Below are 12,305 nucleotides of genomic sequence, written 5' to 3'. Positions count from 1 at the left end.
CAACAAATAGCCAAACTCATAAAAACAGATACAATTGTGGGTACCGGGGGGGCTGAGGGGTGAGAGAACACAGGAGATATTTTATCAGTAAGTCCTAGAAATCTAATGTACAGGATCGTAAATGAAACAATAATATTACATCAAAAACATCAACTTCCTAAGAGACTACATCTTAGTTTATTTCCACCACAAAAAAAGGAGACAGAATTATGTGATGTGATGGTGTTAGCTAAATTATAATTGCATTCACATTGCAATCTATGAATATACCAAATCAGCATGTTGTGCACCTAAGCTTAGACAATGTTCAGTGTTACCTATACTTCAATAATAAACAAAGGAATGAGAAGGTTACCATCCTTTATCTAACTGAGCTATGCTTTGCTAAAATAAAGCATGTAGTCTTACCTTTAATTTTCATAAATAAAGGGGATAGAATGTGATTTACCTAACTGAAGTATGCTTTGCTAAAGTAGAGTAATTTCTCTTACTTTTTATTCATGTAGTCTTGACAGGGAATAGAAGATGAAACAGCGACACCACTACTTGATTCTACCAACCAAATCATCATGCTCATACCCAATGGTTCCGTCTTCACGCCTGCTCTCCTAACACTCACTGGGATTCCCGGGCTGGAGTCAGTGCAGCGTTGGATTGGAATTCCATTTGGTGTCATGTATTTCATCGCTGTGATTGGGAATTCCCTTATTTTAGGTATAATCAAATATGAGCACAGCCTCCATAAGCCCATTCATACTATTTCTGGCCATGCTGGGGGCCACAGACATTGCACTTAGCACCTGCATTCTTCCCAAAATGTTAGGCATCTTCTGGTTTCATTTGCCAGAGATTTCCTTTGTAGCCTGCCTTCTACAAATGTGGTTGATTCACTCCTTGCAGGCAACTGAATCAGGCATCCTACGCATGGCCCTAGATCGCTATGTGGCCATCTGTCACCCCTTGAGACACACCACCTTCTTCTCCCAACAACTCTTGACTCACATTGCAGTTGGGGTGATACTCAGGGGTGCCATTCTTGTAGCCCCGTGTCTGGTGCTCATCAAATTTCGTCTTAAACTCTATCGAACTACAGTCATCTCCCATACTTATTGTGAGCACATGGCCATCGTGAAGCTGGCCACTGAAGATGTCCGGATCAACAAGATATATGGTCTCTTTGTTGCTTTCAGTATCTTAGGGTTTGACATAATCTTCATCACCTTGTCTTACATTCAAATCTTTATCACTGTGTTTCAGTTGCCCCAGAAGGAGGCACTGTTCAAGGCCTTTAATACCTGCATCGCCCACATCTGTGTCTTCCTACAGTTCTACCTCCTTTGCCTTCTTCTCCTTCTTCACACATAGGTTTGGTGCTCACATACCACCATACATTCATATCCTCTTATCAAACATGTACCTGTTAGTCCCTCCTTTCCTCAACCCTATACTCTATGGCGTGAAGACCAAACAAATTCGTGACCATGTCCTGAAATTGTTATTTTCCAAAAAATTTCTTAATCACTAGTAGCTACTTCTACAGGTATTTTAGGTTGATTCAGAGTAGCAACATAAACATGGTAAAAGCTTAATCTTCTCTAAATATGTATATTCCAAAAACATATTTCACTCTCAGATACTCATAACTGAAGGAAGTTTAAAAAAAATCATGAAACACCTAAAAACCTTGGTTTGCCACCCATATAAAGAACAAAAATCTCTTATGCTGAGATTTCAGGCTGCTTTGGTTTTTCTTTTATTTTTGTTTTGTCTGTTTAAACCTAGAAGTTTCTCTCTGGCAACACTTAGATCTACACAGAAATAAAATGTGAAAAAAACCACTTGATCACAGATAACTTCCAAGGACCATGTCACATGTCAGTATTCTTCAACTGCTAACCCAAGACATAGCTACAATTCTAGCTATGTCTCATTTTCAATATCAGAGCACTCAAATATGTGAAGCCAAAGTTAATACAACTAGGGCTAAATAGACAGCAACACAAAAATTGTAGGGGACTTCAGTTCCCTTCTTCCAACAATGGAATAGAACTTGCAGGTAGAAGGTCAGTGTGTAACTGGGGACTTGAACACTATTGACCAAAGTGACCTAACATGCACATACAGAATATTTCCACAAAAACATCAATACACATGTTTTGACTAGGGCACAAGAAACATTTTCCAGGATAAATCTCATGTGTGAGAACAGAGAATATCTTAAATACTTAAGAAGTTTGAAATAATATTGAGTATCTTTTCTGATTGCAATACGAGGAAAGTGGAAATAAATAGCAGAAGAAAATCTTAAGAAGAATATTCATAAACATATATAAATTAAACAACACAGTCCTGAAGAACTGATGGCTCATGGCTTAGAGAAGAAACAAAAAGGGTAATGAGAAAACCTCTTAAGAACAATGGACAGAATGGGCGAAGATATTTGTAAATGACATATCAGATAAAGGGCTAGTATCCAAAATCTATAAAGAACTTATCAAACTCAACAACCAAAGTATAAATAATCCACTCAATAAATAGGCAGAAGACATAAACAGACATTTCTCCAAAGAAGACATACAAATGGCCAACAGACACATGAAAAAATGCTCAACATCAGTTGACACCAGGGAAATACAAATGAAAGACACAATGAGATAACACCACACACCAGTCAGAATGGCAAAAGTTAACAAGGCAGGAAAGGAGGGTTGTTGACTAAGATGCAGAGAAATGGGAACCCTCCTACACTGTTGGTGGGAATGCAAGCTGGTGCAGTCACACTGGAAAACAGTATGGAAGTTCCTCAAAAAAGTTGAAATAGAGCTACCCTACGACCCAGCAATTGCACTACTGGGTATTTTTCCCAAAGATACAAATGTAGTGATCCAAAGGGGCACCTGCACCCCAATGTTTATAGCAGCAAAGTGCACAATAGCCAAACTATGGAAAAATCCCAGATGTCCATCAACAGATGAATACATAAAGAAGAAGTGCTGTATATATATATATATATATATATATATATATATATATATACATACAATGGAATATTATGTAGCCATAAAAAATGAAATCTTGCCATTTGCAATGAGATGGACAGAACTAGAGGGTATTAACCAAAGTGAAATAAGTCATTCAAAGAAAGACAATTATCATATGATCTCACTGATATGTAGGATTTAATAAACAAGGCAGAGGATTGTAGGGGAAGACAGGAAAAAAAAAAGTGAAATAAGATGAAACCAGAGAGGGAGACAAACCATAAGAGACTCCTCATCTTAGGGAACAAACTGAGGGCTGCTGGGGAGGTATAGGGTGGCTGGGTGGTGGACGTGGGGAGGGTATGTGTTGTCGTGAGTGCTGGGTGGTGTGTAAGACTCGTGAATCACAGACCTGCAGCCCTGAAACCAATAATACATTATATGTTAATTTTAAAAAAGAATAATGAAATGAAAACACATGAAACTAAAGCCTATGGGATGCAACAGAAGTAGTACAAATCAGAATTTAATAAGAATAATTGTCTACATTCAAAATAAAAGATCTCAAGTAAATAACCTAAGTTTACACCAATGAACTAGTCAAAGAAGAACAAACTAAACCAAAATTAACAGAAGTGAAATAAGATTAAAGCAGAAATAAACATCACGGAGAATGGAAAAACAATGGGGGAAAAACAATAAAAGTAAGAAGTTGGTTATTTTGAAAAGATTAACACAATGAACAAACTTATGAGTAAACCCGAAAAGAGAGACAAGACTGAAATAAGTAAATCATAAGTAAAAGAGGAGACATTACAACTGAGAGCACATAAATAAAAAAATAAATAAAAAATTAAAAAAAAACAAAAACCTTAAGAGACTCTAATGAAAAGCAATATGCCTACAAATTGGATAAGCTGAAGAATAGGGTTAATTTTTTCTTTTTTTAAGCCACGATAAAAAAAGAAGTCAGGAGAATCATTTCCCTTGAAGAAGGGGTGACAGTGAAGGAGACTGTTAAGGACTAGGGAGAGGTGGTTCATTCTAGGGTACGAGTAAGGTACGGTCCTCGTTCAGGGGCTTAATGATTTACGTCTACCTCATGACAATTAGTTAAGCTGGACAACATACGATTTTTGTATGTATGTTAGAATTTGGTAACAGATTTTTTAAAATAAGTAAATAATTGCTCAGTAAGAACACAAAGCAAAACAAAAAGAAGAAAGAGATATATTAGTGATCCATTGCACATGAAAGGATTCTGAAAGATATCAATATGAAATGCACTGGGGGATACTGGATCAGATTCTGGGCAAGGAAAAATGCACCTCAGAGAAGCCATTCTTTCGCTTCTTGTCTAAATGTCAACAAGGTCTGAAGATTAGGTGATAGTATTGTTTCAATACTAGGTGTCCTGATTTTGATTATAGTATATTATGCAGTAGAATATTCATGTTCTTAGTCAAAAAACAGAATTATTTAGGAGTAACCCACGTCTTCAATGTACTCCTAAACAGTGCACCAAGAAATTATCTCTCTATCAGATCATAAAGCAAAATGGGGCCAAATGCAAATGATATCTGAATCTGGGTAAACGTCATAAGAGATTTTCTTGAACTATTCTTGCACAATTCGGTACATTTCAAATTATATCAGTCGAAAGCTTTTCAAAAAGCACTCTTTTTGAAAATGTTCTTAATTCAGGAAGGGGTACAACACCCACTTACTTAACATTCCAGAAATATGATCTTTGCTTCTGCTGTTCAGCTCTACTGTAGACCTACTCCATCTCTAATCCTAGTGATTGTGTATTAATTCCAAAAGATGATCCCTCTTTTATATCAGTACTTATTCCCATTTTAGTCTTTCTTGAAATCTTATGAGAAATAAAATACTTTTCATCATCTGCTTATTGGTATTTCTTTTCTACATCTTCTGAAAGTTATGAAAATTAGTTTTCTAAATTTGAAAACTAGTCTGTCATCCCACTATATTATGTAATATTTGTCTTCAAGTGGTTTTAAAATTTCTTGCTTTTTTTAATACAAAATAAGCTGCTTAGTGCATCTGTAAACTGTTTCTTCTATGGTGTTTGATAACATGTATACATTTTTGCTAGCCTAACTGCTATTCAGATTTTAGAATTTAGTGAGGAATGTCCTTTCATTAAGTAACATTGATCATTTCTTTCTTTTTTTTTCTATACCCCTTCTAAAGCTTTCACAGCAGATATCACATTGCCCTCCTCCTCCATTTCTTTTTTATGCAACTGCACCTTCCACATAGATCATGTCTAATTTATCTGTGCTCATGAACTGGATAACACAGAACACATTTTAGAGATAAATGTATATGGAATGAAGGAATGAGAGAATAAAGACACATTACTTTTTTCAACCCAAACTTACATAATAAATAAGCATTAATTCTCACAATAGCATTATATCCCTACTTTCCAATTGCAAGAACAAGCAGAGGAAGAGGTGTTCCAAACTCAAATAACTTAATGACATCATATTTTATTAACTAGTCAAATAACTAAATCACATCATATTTTATTGACAACAATAGCTCTATATCCTAATTTTAAGCTCCAAAACATCAATAATTAAGGTCATGTATTTATTTTGCAAAAGCTCTACACTGTACCACAGAAAGTACTTTTATAGATTAAGATCCCTGATCCACAGAACAAATACATGAAGGTAGAGATATGGAAACAGAAACACGGAGAAGCCGAGTGTAATGCCTCCGATACAGAGTTTAACAGTGGCAGAATCTGGGTTCAAAACTAGAGAGTCCATTTCAAAACTCATTTTTAAACAACTATATCATTAGTGCTCTCATAACTGAAAACTCAAATCCATTTAACTTGAAATGCGAAGGATAGCAGGCAATTGTATAAACCAGTTTCTGTTTTGAGACTCAGTGAAAGAAGGGTCACGAGGATGTTTATTTACGTAGATCTCATGGCATAGGAGCAAGTCTACTGTTGCATGTGTTTTACATGATCTCCAAGTGAGGAAGCAGAAAATGAACTGAACTCATCAAAATATAATTTATGTATATGAATTTGTCTGCCTTTACTTTGTAGGGGAAGAGAAGAGAGCAAGGAGAGAAGAGGGCAAAGTACTAGTTTCAGAAATGATTTCTGAGACATTCGGTGTGTATGGACCCTAGAGGGCATCGTTCTGAGATCCTGTGTCCCTGGGGCCTTGGGTTAGTGGCAAGGAAATCTTTCAGGCCATGTTCAGATCTCCTCCTTCTCCACATTCACTGGGGAACATCACAACTGGTGGCCAGCAACTATCTTCTACAATCAAGCTCAATAAATGTATGCTGCTCCTTCAGCATGATATAGACCTTGCTGCAAATTTTGTTGGAGATGAACACATCAAATTGATCTCAGAGAGACATATAGTAGAAGGAGCAAGTCTGTTTTTCAGGGACAGAAGAAAAGCAGGAAAGGCTATCTCACAGATGTCCACACATTGGGAGATGGCCCAGCAACAAATGGATCCGAGTTCACGATATTGACATTGATGAGGGCTATTACTGAGGGTGCAGACAGAAAGAAGAGGCACTGCCCAGCGCGAGATACCAGGCATGAAACCAGAATCTCAGAAGAAATAAAGGTGGATGAGAGGTAAGCAAGGAAGGATAGTGCTATGAAGACTGACAATGGTCTTCAGGTGTCTGGTAAGAGCAGAACTAGTTCCCAACAATAAAGGCTTAGGAAGTCTCACTACCCCAAGTTTACCCCATACTGCTTCACCACCACTTTTCCCAAGGATGACCACTCCATCACACTGCCCTGTAGTCACCTTTGTCCTCTCTCACCTGCCTTCTCATCATCTGTACCCGTCAGGTGATGCTCCCATAGCAGTTCTTTCTCTTGAACAAGTCAGAGAATAAGATTGTTATTAAAGGATTCCTATTCTAATTCCGATTAATGTAGAAGGAAAAATTTAACAAAAGGATCTATGATCTATGAAGTTGTCAAATTGAATATAGGGGAGCAAAGTTTTGAAAATCAAAGATTTATTTGACTAACTGGTCTCTTTTATATATAGGTCTGCGGACACAGACTCTCTTCATAGAAGGGCCCTTGTTGACTGGGTTCCTTCATTTGAGATTTAGCCACGTAAACCACAGCTCTTCCTGCATTAAGGGCATATTTGGGGACATTCTTTATATGATTAGATGATCATGGGCTTGTTGACATAAAGCAACAGTGTTGGAGGGTCTAGGAAAGCATGAGATAACCGAAACCCTGTTTTTGTTTTTGTTTTTAACAGTCTAACATTTTCTCTCTCTTACAGCTTGAGAAATTCTTGATTTAAGATATGCAATTTTTAATGTTTTTTGTTTTTTTAAGTAGTGACTTCATTCAGTTTATTAGCTATTCAAGATACTTCAAACTGCATTTTCCCACATAAATACTTGCTTGTAATTTAAAAAATCATTTATCTGCCTTTGGAAAAAATGTTAATATGTATTTTTTATATTTTTATTATGTTCAGTTAGCCAACATGTAGTACATCATTAGTTTTTAATGGAGTGTTCAACGATTCATAGTTGCCTATAATACCCAGTGCTTATCTCAATGCACACCCTCCTTAATACCCATCACCTGGTTACCCCAAACCTGAACAAATGTCCCTTCTGCAACCCTCAGTTTGTTTCTTAGAGGCCAGAGTCTCTCATGGTTTGTTTTTCTCCGTGATTTCTTCTCCTTCAGTTTTCCCTCTCCCTTCTCCTATGGTCTTCTAAGCTAGTCCTTATGTTCCACATATGAGTGAAACCATGTGATAACTGTATTTGTCTGATGGACTTATTTCACTTAACATAATACCCTCCAGTTCCATCCATGTAGATGCAAAAGGTAGGTATTCATCCTTTCTGATGGCTGAGGAATAATCCATTGTATATATGAACCACATCTTCTTTATCCATTCACCTGTTGAAGGGCATCTCAGGTCCTTCAACAGTTTGGGTATAATGGACATTGCTGCTATGAACACTGGGGTGCAGGTGCCCCTTCTTTTCACTAGATCTGTGTCGTTGGGGTAAATACCTAGTAGTGCAGTTGCTGGGTCGTAGGACAGCTCGATTTTTAACTTCCACAGGAACCTCCATACTGTTTTCCAGACTGGCTATACCAGCCTGCATTCCCACCAACAGTGTAAGAGGGATCCCCTTTCTCCACATCCTCATCAACATTGTTGTCTCCTGCCTTGTTAATTGTAGTCATTCTAACTGGTGGAAGGGGGTGCCTCACTGTGTTTTTTTATTTGTATTTCCCTGATAGCTAGTGATGTTGAAAGCTTTTTCATGCATCTGTTAGACATTTGTATGTCTTCCTTAGAGAAGTATTTGTTCATGTTTTCTGCCCATGTCTTGAAAGGATTATTTATTTTTTGGGGGTTGACTTTCAGAAGTTCTTTATAGACCTTTGATACCAGCCCTTTCGTCTCTAGCAAGAAGGTGTTGTGGCTAATGTTGAAGAGGTTACTGCCTATGTTCTCCTCTAGGATTTTGATGGATTCCTGTCTCACATTGAGTGTTTTCATCCATTTTGAGTTTGTCTTTGTGTATGGTGTAAGACAATGGTAAATTTCATTCTTCTGCATGTGGCTGTCCAATTTTCCCAGCACCACTTTTTGAAGAGACTGTCTTTTTTCCATGGGATATTCTTCCCAATTTGTCCATGATTGGTTGACCATAGAGTTGAGTGTCCATTTCTGGGGTCTCTATTCTGTTCTACTGATATATGTATCATGTCATTGTGCCAGTACCAGGCTGTCTTGATGATCACAGCTTTGTTATATAGCTTGAAATCAGACACCGTGATGCCCCCAGCTTTGGTTGTCTTTTTCAACATTTCCCTGGTGATTCAGGGTCTTTTCTGGTTCCATACAAATTTTAGGATTCTTTCTTCCAGCTCTGTGAAAGATGTTAATGGTATTTTAATAGGAATGGCATCGAACGCGTATATTGCTCTGGGCAGCAGAGACATTTTAACAATGTTTATTCTTTAAATCCATGAGCATGGAACGTTGTTCTATCTTTTTGTGTGTCCTCAGTTTCTTTCATAAGTGTTCTGTAGTTTCTAGAACACAGATCCTTTGCCTCTTTGGTTAGGTTTATTCCTAGGTATCCTATGGTTCTGGTGCGATTTTGAATGGGATGGATTCCTTCCTTTCTCTTTCTTCACTCACATTTGTAGTGTACAGAGATGCAACTGATTTACGTGCATTGATTTTAAATCCTGTCACATTGCTGAATTGCTGTATAAGTACTAGTACTTTGGAGGTGGAGTCTTTTGGGTTTTCCCATAAAGTATCATGTCACCTGTAAAGAGAGAGAGTTTGACTTCTTCTTTGCCAATCTGATTGCCTTTTATTTCTTTTTTTTTTTTTTTGTCTGATTGCTCAGGATAGGACTTCTAGTACTATTGAATAATCCTTTCAATGTACTGTTGGATCCTACTGGCTAGGATCTTACTGAGCATTTTGGCATCCATGTTCACCAGGAATATTGGTCTGTAATTCTTTTTGATGGGGTCTTTGTCTGATTTTTGGATCAAGGTAATGTTGGTCTCCTAGAACGAGTTTGGAAATTTTCCTTCCATTTCTATTTTCTGAAACAGCTTCGGTAGATTAGGTATTATTTCTTGTTTAAATGTTTGGCAGAATTCCCCTGGGAAGCCATCTGGCCCTGGACTCTTGTTTTTTGGGAGGTTTTTGATTACTGCTTCCATTTCCTTGCTGGCTGTTTGTCTGTTCAGATTTTCTACCTCTTCCTGTTTCACTCGTGGTAGTTTATAAGTTTTCAGGAATGCATTCATTTCTTCTAGATTGCCTAATTTGTTGGCATGTACTTACTCATACTGTTCTTAAAATTGTCTGTATTTCCTTGGTGTTGGTTGTGATCTCTCCCCTTTCATTCATGATTTTATTTATTTGGGTCCTTTCCCTTTTCTTCTTAATCCTGGCCAGAGGTTTATCAATCTTATTAACTCTTTCAAAGAACCAGTTTCTAGTTTCATTGATCTGTTCTATGGCTTTTCTGAAGTCTATTTCATTGATGTCTACTCTAATCTTTATTATTTCTCTTGTCCTGCTTGGTTTAGGCTTTATTTGCTGTTCTTTCTTCGGCTTCTTTAGGTGTAAGATTACCTTGTGCATTTGGGATTTTTCTAATTTTTTTGAGAGAGGCTGGATGGCTGTGTATTTCCCTCTTAGGACCACCTTTGCAGTATCCCATAAGTTTTGGACTGATGTGTTTTCATTCTCATTAGTTTCTATGAATTACTTAACTTCTTCTCTAATTTCCTGGTTGACCTAATCATCCTGTAGCCAGACGGACTTTAACTTCCAAGATTTTGAATTCCTTCCAAATTTTTTTTCTTATTATTGGGTTCCAGTTTCAAAGCAATGTGATCTGAAAATATGCAGGGAATAATCTCAATCTTTTGGTATCTGTTGAGACCTGATTTGTGACCCAGTATGTGGTTTATTCTGCAGAAAGACCCATGTGCACTCGAGAAGAATGAGTATTCTGTTATTTTAGGATGGAATGTTCTGTGTATATCTATGAAGTCCATCTGGTCCAATGTGTCACTCAAAGCCCTTGTTTCTTTGCTGATCTGCTTAGATGGTCTGTCCATTGCTGTGAATGGAGTGTTGAAGTCTCCTACTATTAATGTATTATTACCAATATTATTTTGATTATTAATTGGTTTATATAATTGGCTTTTCCCATGTTGCGAGCATAAATATTTACAATTGTTAGATCTTCTTGTTGGATAGACCTTTTTAAATAATAATATAATTTCCTTCTAAATCTTTTGTTATGGTCTTTGGTTTAAAATCTACTTTGTCTGATATAAGGATTGCTACTCCAGCTTTCCTTTGAGGTCCATTAGCATGGCAAATGCTTTTCCACCCCCTCATTTTCAATCTGGAGGTGTCTTTAGGATCAAAATGAATCTCTTGTAGATAGTATATGGATGGGTCCTGCTTTTTTATCCCTGCAACCCTGTGTCTTTTGATGGAAGCATTCAGGCCATTTTCATTTAGAGTTACTTTGGAAAGATAGGAATATAGTACCATTGTATTGTCTGTAAAGTTCCTGTTTGTAAAGATTTTCTGTTTCTTTCTGGTTCTTGTGATTCTTGGGGTCTCTCCATCCATTCAGAATGACAGCCTTTCTCGATAAAGTATTCTTGGCTGCATGTTCTTTTTGTTTAGTTCCCTGAATATGTCTCATGATCCCTTTCTGGCTTGCTAGGTTTCTGTGGGAAGGTCTTATGTTATTCTGATGTTCCTTCCTCCATATGTAAGGAACATCCTCTCGCTGGCTATTCTGGCAATTGTTTCCTTGGCTGTAAAATTTGCAAGCTTCACTATTATATGTCGGGATGTTCATCCATTTTTATTGATTTTGAGAAGGATCCTCTCTGCCTCTTGGCCTCAAATGCTTGTTTCCTTCCATAGATTAGAGAAGCTCTCAGCTTTGGTTTGCTCACATATATCTTCTAGCCCTTTCTCTCTCTCCACCCCCTCGGGGATCCCAGTCATTCTGAAGTTGGAACATTTCATGGCATCATTAATCTCTGCCATCTCCTTTCTCATGTGCTACTAGCAAAACCTATCTCTGTTTTCCTCTACTCCCTTCTTTTCCATCAGTTTATCTTCTAGATTACCAATTTTTTCTTCTGTTTCATTTACCCTGGCTCTTAGAGTATCTAATTTAGACTGCATCTCATTCCTAGCATTTTTTTAGTTGGCCTGATTAGATCTCATTTCTGCTTTTAGAGATTCTATATTGTCCCTAATGCTGTTTTTAACCATAGCTATTGACTTCATGATTGCTATCCTGAATTCTATTTCTGACATTTTGCTTATATCCATATCCATTAATTCTGAGGCAGATGGCATTGTTTCTGTTTCTTTTCTTTGTTGAGAGTTCCTTCTCCTAATCATTTTGTAGAGGGATGGTTGAGTAAATGAGCAGACTCCAAAATATCAACCACAACCCGAGCATGATGCACCCTAGCAAAATCCAGAGCGGTCTGAAGCAACCACCAAAACAAACAAACAAACAAACAAAGAAAAAAACAAAAAAACAAAAATGAAACACAAGAATAAAATAAAATTTAAAAAGGGTGGTGAGGGGAAGGCTGGCTATAACCGCTCAGTGTGGAAAACCAGGGTGTTTCAGGCATTCCTGGCTGTATTTTATTCTGTGTGTTAGAGGACAATACTCTCAAAATAACAAGGAAACTAAAATGTGTGTGTGTGTGTGTGTGTGTGTGTG

The 12,305-nt window shown here is 37.2% G+C and overlaps 1 pseudogene; it reads left to right on the top strand.

Annotated features, from left to right (window-relative positions):
* The first annotated feature begins 569 nt into the window (after positions 1–569).
* Positions 570–1,525, top strand: LOC121102941 (annotated as a pseudogene).
* The last annotated feature ends 10,780 nt before the right edge of the window (positions 1,526–12,305 follow it).

Source organism: Ursus maritimus, unplaced genomic scaffold, assembly GCF_017311325.1.
Source record: "Ursus maritimus isolate PB19 unplaced genomic scaffold, ASM1731132v1 scaffold_16, whole genome shotgun sequence".
Lineage (NCBI taxonomy): Eukaryota > Metazoa > Chordata > Mammalia > Carnivora > Ursidae > Ursus > Ursus maritimus.
This window is presented reverse-complemented; position numbering and strand designations above follow the sequence as displayed.